We start from the raw sequence: 11,378 nt of genomic DNA, 5'->3' as shown, positions 1-11,378 counted from the left end.
TTTTTTAAAGAAGAAAAAAGAAACGTGTGTGATCGCTGGTAGGCGCGTGAGAGAGATGGAGGAGGGGCATTGTCACTCTGAGCAGCGCGCGGGGACCACAGCACGCGCTCCCAGCCCGGACTCATCCCGGCTCATTTGTGAAGCTTCTGTCCCCCCTTCTCCCCCACCGGACATTACTCAAACCCGTCAGGTAAGACACATTTAACTTCGTTCAATAGACAACAATGGTCTCCCGGTTGAAAGCTTCGAGCCTGAAACCCATGCGGCAGTTGTCACGCCTCTAAAAGCAAGGTTAATTGTTGCTTCGGTAAAACAAAAACATGAAAAAGACGACTTTATGTCCCCAAATGTTGTCAACTCCTAAAATATTTAAATTTAATCTCAAAGCTATACATTTAACCAGAGTTTAGTCATAAATTCGACTATTTTGTTTTTTGTTTTTTTGTATCTCCGTGTCGCCTTTTTCACCTGGCTGCTCTTGTCATCCACCGTCTTGATGTTGAATTGAGTGCATTTCGGGTTAACGTCGAGCTAGCTAACGATGCTACTTAACGTCAGTTGGGAGATTAACCGTCGCTCGTTGACTTGACTCAGCTTCAAAGTTAGTTCTCACCGAAAATGTGTTGAGCGGCTCGGTCAGTGAAAGCAGTAGGCTAGCGTGAGAATTAAAGTAAAACCAGTCACCAAATATGCGTTATTTACCTACTTGCCTTTATATTATATTATGACTCCATCACAAGTGTATGGGTTGTCTGAATCGATTGAGCAGAATAGTACACGTGTGAAACAACGCTGGTGTTCAGCGTACATCCATCCGAAGTTTTCTTCGATTTTTCTTTAAAAAGGCAATTTCTCAAATGCCTTTGCAGTAAACCTATACAAGTCTTATCAGTCTTCTTGTGTTGTCTTTTGTCAGTGACTTGGTGTTCTTCCAACTAAGCCTGACCCCAAAATATCGTTAGGGCAGGAAATGTTTTTTTCTTTTTTTTCTTCCTTTTAACAAGTATGCAGAAGTGCTGTCTAAGATGCTAATTTGAATGAGGTTATCTCAATCGTATCTCTTCCTGGAACATTATGCTCATGGGCTTTAGCACCTTCGCCTTAGTGTTTGTACCTTCTTGTTTCAGTAGTCTCTTGTAAAAGAAAAAACATACTACCACATAAAACAAGATATTTTCAACAATTATGATTGACATAGGACCCTAAAATAGTTTTTTTTTTTTTTTACTGCAGCTGCTACATCACTGCACTCGCTGTTAATTATTTTCATTGGAGCTACTGTCTGTTGAAGAAAATGTTGTTTTATTAACCCAGCAGTGTAACAATATTTTTAATGCATGTGATACTACAGGCTAGTTGATTTTATTAATGTGAATTTTAGTTTTCAGAGATTATAATGGAGCAACCACACATCAGCTTGTGTTTACATGTAACCAAATTAGATTGAAATTGTCAATAGATTTGCCAATTAATGAGGTATTTCACTCCCCTGTCTGAACAATGGCCATAACTCTTTCATGCTATTCCTCGGCTGTAACTTTTCCTAAACAAGTTGTAAAAGGTACTTTTTCCTGATATCATCATGCAGTTTAAACATTGGATGAAAGGAAGTCTTGAGGTTTCTCTTAGTGGCAACAAGAGATTGCGTTGCTGCACAAATGTCTTGTGAAAACATCATATGGCACAGTGTTTCTTCACAAAAAAAAGAAGCTGATTAAAACTGTTTGCTCAAGCTTAATAGCTATTGCTGTTTGCACTGTAAACTAAATTCATGCTCGTAAAGAATAGATGAAGGAAAATATGGGAAAACCCTGGGATTAGATGCTAAATGTTTTCCTGACACTTCAACAATGCAGTGCACATAGATACACATATGAGGCCATAGTGTCACCATTTGCACAAGGATGACAGCCACGCTGTGTGTGTGGGGTGTTCATCATTTGGATGATTGCATCACTAATCCCTTTGTCAGTTCTGCCGTGGTAAATGGAGATAGTTTATGGGGTCACCAGTAGCTGGGTTTTTTTATGAGGGTCAGCGCTTCATCACTTTTGTTATCCAGCCAGCAGCAAATATTAAAGTTAAATGTATTTAATTAGTAAGTATAATGGAACTGGTTTGTCACAATTGTCAATGAGGAAAAAGAATAAAAGAAATGCATATATGTGGTTAAAAATCAAATGAGAGTAAACAGGGCATTGACTTGGGGTATGGAGCTCATTTGTTTGAGTATAATAGACTACAGAGCGGCACTACAGTTGGCTGGGGTTAAATTCCTGTTCATGGATTAGTGGATCAATGCACTGCTGTAATGCCGAGGTCCTTTTTATAGAAAAACTGTCATTTAGATTTTTACACATACATTGGCATTTGCCATTGGTGTGCAATCATCCATTGTGATGCTGTGATGTATCTCATTCGGAAATGATGGGAAGCTTGTTGTGATTGTGGAGGTTATTAGATTAATTTTACAGCTTGATGGATCTGGACAGGGAACGTCTGTTGAGGGTTGTGCAGCATAGACACGTGTACACACACACACTCAAATTAAAATCTGGAAAAGATCTGTACTGTTTAGAGTGACACCAGAGTCCGCTATCCTCATCGCTGTTTTGTGACAAGTCTTTTAATAACCAGTGGTAGAGTTGTTTTGTGTTCTTACTTTTTCCTCTGTCATGCAGCATCAGCTGACCATGTAGACAGTTCTCTGTTCTCTCTGGTTCCCAAAGTGAGGTTTTAGGACTTTCAAGGGTCTGTCAGTAAGTTTTTTTCCAAAATGGAGCATCTAGTTTTAGAGAATTTTTCAGATGTTCAGATTACATATTAACTGTCTGCACTGTTATGTCACATTCATCATAAAAAACATTATGCATTTGTAGTCCCTGGCACAGAATCAATAAGGATCTTTTAGGCTTTTGTGAACTAATGTTCATTTATGTAAGCATAATTATCAACAATATCCTTTGGTGTGCTGTTTATCTGAACAGGCTATGATTGCCGAATAACATGTGATTTTCTGTTCTGGACAAATAACAAAAGAAAATAGAAATGTTCCGTCTCTTTGGTTAAACCCCTCTTTAGTTTTGTTCCAATTATTCAAAACATATCCATTAGTGGTCAAATGTGCTATTTTTGTACATCATCAGTGGTGCTAAAGAGAGTTCTGCTGACTTGTGTGGCTTACGTAAACACACACACAGACAAACCTTCTGACATACTTGCATTAGGTAAATACCTGGTCTCGGTATGTGCTCGACAGTGACAGTGACCTTGACAGGAAATATAGGAAACCTCCACAGGAAATGTCTATGTGACTTCTTTCAGGCTTTCTTTAGAAGCAGGGTTGACACTGTCTGTCAGGAAGACAGACGTACACTTTTTTGTACTGCTTTCAGTATGTGTTTTTTTCTGCAATTATTAGCATTTTTTTCTGAGAGTTACTTTATGAAAGATAATCACACATGCACTTCAGAGTTTTGGGGAAGGATGTGTGTCAGAATAAACCTACTGAACCTCTACTGCTAAAGACTACCTACCTCTGTCTCAGTTGAGAAATGACATCCAGCTTTGTCTCTTCAACTCTCTCACATACAGGTAGGATTCCACACATAATACGCATTTTACATCACAGGGTCATTTTCCAAATGCTTCTAGCCACTCATAAAGCTCACAATCTCACCCCTCTATCCCATTGTCTTTCACTCTGTCTGTCCTCTTTCATCCCTACTTTCTCTCATCCACTTTTGAGCAGGCTCTCAGCTTTCTCTCTCCACCTCGGGCATGATATGTGAAAGGTTGCTCTTGGTGGACAACGTGCTAATCCCTGAACACTCACTGGGGACTAATCGGACTCATTAACTCAGACTCTAGTGCTTCCAGCTAGAGATCAGCACTAATCCTTCCTCAGCACAGCCTTTGACATGCATGTTAGAAATACACTTTATCTTTTCCTGTGTTGCTTTGCTTGCTTTGTGTGCAAATTAAGAGAGACAGTAAAACATCACACAAAAAAAGATGTACAACGTGATTTTTGCCGTAGTTTATGAAGACACAGAGGTCCACTTTTAGCTTCAAACATCACCTCAAAATTATTTCTGACACACTGTTTATAATGCTTTTTTGAGAACAGGTGTCACATCAGAGTGTTTAACATGGCAAGGATGTAAATACAGGTACAAAAACATTGGTCATCAGATCACCAGTGATTCATCTCCTCCAAAATGTTTATATTGTTTTTACACCGCTTATGCTTGTTTGATCTATTTAAAGTGCGCTTAACCTCATGTCAATACCCACTGGTCTATGCGTGTGACAGCAGGGTGTCGGGTGGAGATGACCTTTACTTGGGTGATGCCTCTCTCCATCTCTCACTCCCAGGATTTCCCGTATATTGTGCTGCAAAACTGAGGAAGCTTCCAGTCCCCACTGTAGAAAAATAAGGCAGGATGCCACTGGAAGCGGGTTCTCTAAAGTCACTCAAAGTTCAAAGGTTTCTGTCTTTGACGTCATCAAATCTGCACCAGACTCAACCCCACTGTTTAAACTGTTCAATAGCATCTGTGAGCGGACTTGTTTTAGTTATTTTTTTTATGTTGAATGCATACTTTAACCTCTTGACAGACCATACAAATGCATGCAGCTGAAATGAATATACTTGATAAAATCATAACTGCTCGGTTCCCAACAGTGAGTCTCATCCTAAAACCTGGCAAACTGAATATCCAGAGGGGCAGTAAAGTGACTCAGTGGTTGACATTCTTCATTTCTGTGTGGAGTTTAGATCTTCTTCCAGTGTCTGGGGTTTCTTTGAGTGCAGACGTGCTGGTGGGGTCAAGTGGAAACTCTAAATTACCCTGTGGTGTGAATGTGTATGTATGGTATTTTTTTTGACGTGTTATTCCTGTGATCCAACCTAGTTGAACACTCACTCACTCACCAAATTGCCCCCTAAGTTGCCATATGACCAGTTGCTGACAAGCAAGGTACCATTTAAAAGGCAATTTTTTAAAAACAGAGTCTGGTGAAGAGCTCACTCCACATAAAACGGACTGAAGTTGCATTACATCACTTCCAGCAAACTTGAACAATGGCATCACTGATCTGTTTTAACCGAAGGTCTGGTCTAGCTCAGTTAAAAACACAAAAGCACAGTATCTATCAGCATGTTAGGCTGTCAGGATATTAGTGATGATTGCTGCTGCTGTGGTTCAAATATATGGGAAACGCTGTCTTGCAACACATTTTAGATGAGCGTACATTCTTGTGTGTGTTCAGGTGCTGTTCTTGTATTCTTATGAGTGACCAGATCTGGATAAATTAGTGAAGTTCGCCCCAAATGCATGAACATTTAAAAAAATAAGGAAAAAGATGGAAGTCCAAGTGTGTGTGTGTGCGCGTGTGCAGTGGTGTAGTGGAGGGTATATGCAGGTATACGGGGTATACCCACTTCTTTTTCTGGTGGTTTACAGTATACCCACCTATCAGCCAGAAAGCCATTGGAATATATGGGAGAGTATACCCACTTCCTCCTCTGTAACCTACCCATCTACCTAGCAGTACACCCACCTCATCAACTACCACCACACCACTGCGCGCGCGTGTGTGTGTGTGTGTGTGTGTGTGTGTGTGCGCGCATAATAGTGATATTAATTATGTATTGTATTTTCATCCTGTTTTGTATTGACACCATCTAACCTCTAATTTTCAGTCCCACTTGTTTGAGACTGCTAATGTATCTTACTCGGGAAAGCTCTTGAGGGGCCATAAAAGGCCGTGCCCTCTTTTACTTCTGCTGTTTGGAGAGGATCGGTGCCGCTGAGATGGGATGCTGTGGAGTGCCATTAGAGAAATGCCTCTTCACTCTATTGTCTCTTAAATCGTTCCATTTCCTGGGCACCTTCCCCGCCCACAGCTCCTTTGTGAAAGCATTAATTACAACCTGCCTTCAGCAGATTGTAGGGGGTAAAAAAGTGTATTTCAGTGTAGGCACACACTTGAAGTGAATAATGTATCTAACCCAAAAAGATACAATCAATCATACCTTCAGACCCCCTAAATCTTGCATAATACAATATGATGCACTGGGATGAGACGCTTTGAGCCACACAGATACATATAAAGCAACCTTGTGTGGCTTTGTACTTGTAGATAGTGATGTGTCGAATGTTGAAATACCCTGCAGCCAGTTTGAGTCGATGCATGTCTCCTGCGACTGTTCGTTTCAATGCGGATGGTGTAGATGTGTGGGTGTCTTGCTCTCCCCCCACCCCTCCATTTAAATTTCTCTTTTTTTATGTGCTTGTTGTGGTTCAAGGATATTATGCAATGCTTATGAGAGCATCCCATCTGGAGAAGTGCCATTGAGACACAGAGTTTTCAGAACTCACTTTAGAACTGAAAAAAGGCTTACCTGCGAAAGACATTAGTAACGGAGGACAATAAATGAAAAGAGGAATTTTCAGTACAGTAGGCAAACAGCTCCCAGGCATGAATAATCTTTTTAACTGTGATTACCAATTTGGATTGGAAAGATTTTTGCTGAAAAAATAGTTAATACTAAGTATTTACTTTGTTGATCTGCTCTCGGTGGATGCTGTTTTGTGTCTGCATTGTACAAGTATGCTCATTCAGTCTTACAGAGATGTATGTTTGCATGTCACAGGTTGGCTTGCTGCACTTTGCTGCTCCAACAAGCCACTCATTGTGCTCGGCTGGTTAATGAGTGATTAGCCAGGATTGGCTCTCTGGTAGATGACCTATCGAATGAATACAGTGAGGACCCTAAGATAAAAGGGGGATATGCAACTGGATAGAGGCTTGAGTCACACAATTCAAACTGCACTAGGTAAATGTATATCCTAAGCTGATTGTAAGGTATCAGTATCAGGGTTGATTCCCCATATTTTAATGGATCTCTGTCCGCTAAAGTGGAGCCGGTTGAAATATGATCCTTTCTTTATTGAACTTTACTGGATTTTGTCAACCTCAGTCCACCAGCGTTGCTGTGCTCCTACCCTTAATGAAATCTAGGTTTACGAGATGCCGTGGCAGTCTTTTTCCAGTTGTCGAGTGCTTGGTTAGCGGTGATTTTTCAGTCCACGGGGACCGCCCTGAATATGGCGGCCAAAGGGTTGGGATCAATAATTGTACCACATACACTGTTTTTTTTTTTTTTTTAAGGGTATTAAAATCTTTTAAGAGCTCAGGACAAAAACATATGGCTGTGGGTTAGTATGCCAGCATCTGAAGTAATTATTTTCTTATCCTGAAATGACTTTGTGAATTTGTTTCTAAGATGGAGCCTGTAAAGTAAAACTTAAAACTCTGTTAGACTGCACCATATCTATGTTGATGAGGAATGAACTGGAGAGAGAGATTTCAGATATTTTGAGCCCAGTTCCACTTCTCATCACACCTTAAAGTGGTAAAAGGAAGGAGAGGTGACTACATGGATTGTCTCATGTAGAATAGATACTACACTTTTCTCAGTGAGTCAAATTGCAAGCATTAATATATATATTTTTTTCTGTTGGGCCTCAAATGATGGACAGGTATATTTTTTTAACCAAACCACTGACCTGTAGGTATCCAAAGAAATACTTAATTAAATTGGAGAAACCATGTCCATTCTTACTTTGTAACATGTAGATAATTAAAAAAAATACAAATGGTTTCCTTAACAGCTGCAAATGCGCCCTTCATCCATGGGCAACTGGTTTTGCCAAAATGATTTGGTAGATATATTTATATATATATATTTTTTGTCTTTCGTTAGATTGCTATAAAGCATCACAGAGAGGTTAAACGAGCACACGTGCAGTTTATTGGCTTCACCTTGTACAATTGATGTCTCCCACAAGGTGTTCAATCCTTGATAGTATCATCCTGGTTTATGAGAGTTTGGTACTGCAATAGTGGTGATATATAGTCGAGTCTTCTTGAATTTGTTCTTTGAGGAGGATCTTAAAACGATGACGTGTCATTAACTCCCAGATACTCAGTTCCCCATTGGTCGTCTTGTTTTTGTAGAATTAGCATCGGAGTGTAGACCTGCCCACGCTGAATACAGGGAGATACAAGTGGTGACTGACATTTACAAATAAAATAGTTTTTGTTGTTTAGTGGTAATAATTTTATTTAAAGGAAAACACCACCCCATTTCCATACTGAACTATGTTCTGCCCTGATCTTAGACGAGGTGATACATACCTCCCTCTCCTCTGTGCGTGCACTCAATGGCTCTTGCGCGCACTCCACGCAGCGCTAATTTGCTAGCATGTAGCTTGGCCCAGTATATTCCTTAGGATCCAAAGGGGGGTGAAGTTAGAAGCGACCAAGCCCTTCCACGTTGTCCCTATTTAAATACGGTTACGTGAGTAGTTACACGACCCAAGTTTGGTTACACAAAATGAAACATGCCAATTTTTCTAAGCGGATAACAAGGATAACTATATAGTATGGCGGAATAACAACTGGAAGCACTTCGACGTCGGCGCAGTAATATCATCACTCCGCTCCCCCTCTTACTTCCGTCAATAGAACCTACGTGACCTGCACGCCGTCGCCTGCACTACCTGTAGTAGTTTGTGCACAGTTGAGGAAGCATCAGGTTGTAGTAAGATAGTTTGTGAACAATCAAACATCATGGTTATAACGTGCATCGTACAGGGTTGTGAAAACAAGCAGAAGGTATATAGTCCCGTCATGTTTTGAGTGATGATATTACTGCGCCGACGTCGAAGTGCTTCCAGTTGTCAGATCAGGGCAGAACATAGTTCAGTATGGAAATGTGGTGGTGTTTTCCTTTAACACAATATTAACTAAATTAATCACTTCACTTTTTGCTGAGGCACCCTTTTTGACTGCTATGGCAACAACTACCTTTGAAAGATCTGGTTTCTCTTGCTGTGTGACCCCACACACACACACACGCATGCACACACACACACACGCATGCACACGCACACGCACACACACACACACACACACACACACACACACACACACACACACACACACACACACACACACACACACACACACACACACACACTAACTGCATCCTTTGTGAGCCTGTCACACAGGGCTGCTGCTGTCAGCATTTGGATGCAGTGGTCCAGTGGAGCGACCCAAAGCCTTAAGCTCAGATGTCTCGTAGTCAAGGATGCTATTCCATTAATTAATTACGGTTAGCTAGCCAATCCCCTGATGATATCCCACCTTACAGTTGATACAAGAATTATACAAAAAGTTACTTAATTGAAAATGTATGTGCTCTCCTCATTTAACAGTTTATGACAACATATTTTACTTGAAGAGACACTAACTGCTCATTAGGAGGGCAGTAACCATGTGCCCCCCAACATAACTTAAAACCAGCAGTTGCTTTCATAACAGCATCCATCTGTGACTGATTGTGCAGGTTCCCTTTTTATGAAGCTGTCCTTGCTGAGTTGTGAGGGAAATGAGTCACTGTTGCTAAGGAAGTAAGATGGTGTGCGGTCGACTGCATGTCACAGGGTACGTTTGGCCTTCACTTGAGAGCTCTTGGAGCATTGAAAACCTGTGAGTCCGTTAGACGTTCGAGCTCTGATGAGATACATTCACATTTGGAGAAACGGAGAGGTAAACGGAGTGAGGAAAGTAGAGTGGGAGGGATACAATTTTACCGCCCTCTTACAATATTCTGAAACTTCCCGTCTTAAAACATGGTGCAATCTGCTATAGATTGATTGACAGTCAGACACACCTCTGCAACAAGTTTGTAGAGGCTGCTGCTGCTTAGACAAGCTACGTTTTACATTGTTAAATGCTATCTGTGTGTGTGTGTGTGTGTGTGTGTGTGTGTGTGTGTGTGTCTTGATACAAGGTGGGCAGTGATTATGCTAGAGCGATATCTGTTTTTTCACTTCCTGACATTTCAACAGGATCAGAGGAGTGGCTTGTGACTAAAATGAGAATAGCTGGTCCACCTTAAAAGCCAGCCCAATTTAAGCTAGTTAGCTAGTTAGCTTCTTAAGCCAGACCCCTTCAGGGCAGGTGGCAAGCAAGCCATTGTAGATAGAGACAAATAGCCTAGCTCCTACTGCACGTTCCCAAAAACAAAATGTGATGGCAGGTCTAAGCTACAGTTTGAATTAGTGTTGTCACGATACCAACATTTTGGTACCGGTACCGGTACCAACATGTATTTCGGTACTTTTCGGTACTTTTTCAAATAAAAAGTGAACGCAAAAAATGTCATTACTGACTTTATTTTAATAGAAAATCTTAGAACAATAACATATTAATCAGCAAATAAAATAAAATACCACAAAGACAAGCTTTTCTAATGCACACAATTTTAAAAATGTTAAAATATAAATACAATAATATAATATAAAATATAATAATATAAATAAACCAGCTCTTTTTTTTTTCTTCCAGAGCTACTTTTGTTAAGAGTGAAGGGCGGTGGCGCTTGCTTTTAGCACTGAATGTGGCTTTTTTTCATGAGTTTAAATGACCTGTCGTTCCCTGAGCTCAGTGTGCAGGTCTGGGGGCTTGTTCCTTTAAGTGTTTGGCTAAGTCGGAGGTGTTTCCGCCGTTAGCCATGCATGTTTTAAACACCGTTTACACAGTGGCGCATCGCCGTGCCTCGCTTTGCGCATTTGTTTTAAGCTAAAGTACTGCCATATCGCACTTTGCGGCGCTGGTTTGTCCGCAAGTTGCGGCGTGGTGACGGTTGCAGCAGCCATTCTCCTCTCCGTGCTTCTCTCGCTCGCGCTCTCTCTCTCTCTCTGTCTCTGTCTCTGTCTCTCGCGCTCGCTCCAAGCTTTCCTCCTGCTCCGTTTGTTGCCCCAGTCAACGCTGCTCGCTAACTAGCTAGCTGTTTCGTCCGGCTTGCTTGTTTTTTCCTTTTTATCTCCCCAAGCTGCTGCTCGCTCCTCGTCCTCTCAGCTGTAGTTACAACGCGGTGACGTCACGTGGCGAGTTCGCCGCGCTGTTGCGGGCGCTGCCGGCCGCGCTGCAAGTACCGGTCCCGTCCAAATGCAATATAGTACCGTTTTAAATGCCTCAGTACCCCGGTACCAAATTAGTACCGGTATACCGTGCAACCCTAGTTTGAATCATCACTGTTTTTAAGAAGTGTTAACTCTCTATACACAAAATACATATAGCTATGTTTGTAGTGAAACATAACGTATCATTGCCCCTGTTAAATACAGAGGCATTAACAAAAGAAAGTATTTATAAAAAGAATATTTTGCAGGCAAAAGGATCTTTTAGTTGTCGTTGGGGCCATACCTTCAACACATAGGATGGGTTCTTCACACCTGGATGACATTGTCTATATGCAGCAAAGAGTAAGACCGTGACTCATACTTGGGAGGGGCTGC

General features: G+C 41.2%; 1 protein-coding gene across 2 annotated transcripts in view; it reads left to right on the top strand.

Annotated features, from left to right (window-relative positions):
• The first annotated feature begins 77 nt into the window (after positions 1-77).
• adcy7 (adenylate cyclase 7) overlaps positions 78-11,378 on the top strand; it is a 48,775-nt gene continuing 37,474 nt past the window's right edge. The window contains exon 1 of one of the 2 annotated variants that reach the window (XM_084013898.1): positions 78-190. The gene's annotated coding sequence lies outside the window, so the exon portion shown is untranslated. The remainder of the gene's footprint in view (positions 191-11,378) is intronic. The other variant, XM_084013899.1, reaches the window with a different exon arrangement.

The sequence above is a fragment of the Eutrigla gurnardus genome (genome assembly GCF_963514095.1).
Source record: "Eutrigla gurnardus genome assembly, chromosome: 1".
Classification (NCBI taxonomy): Eukaryota; Metazoa; Chordata; class Actinopteri; order Perciformes; family Triglidae; genus Eutrigla; species Eutrigla gurnardus.
Note: the sequence above shows the minus strand (reverse complement) of the source record. Positions and strands in the feature narration are given on the sequence as shown.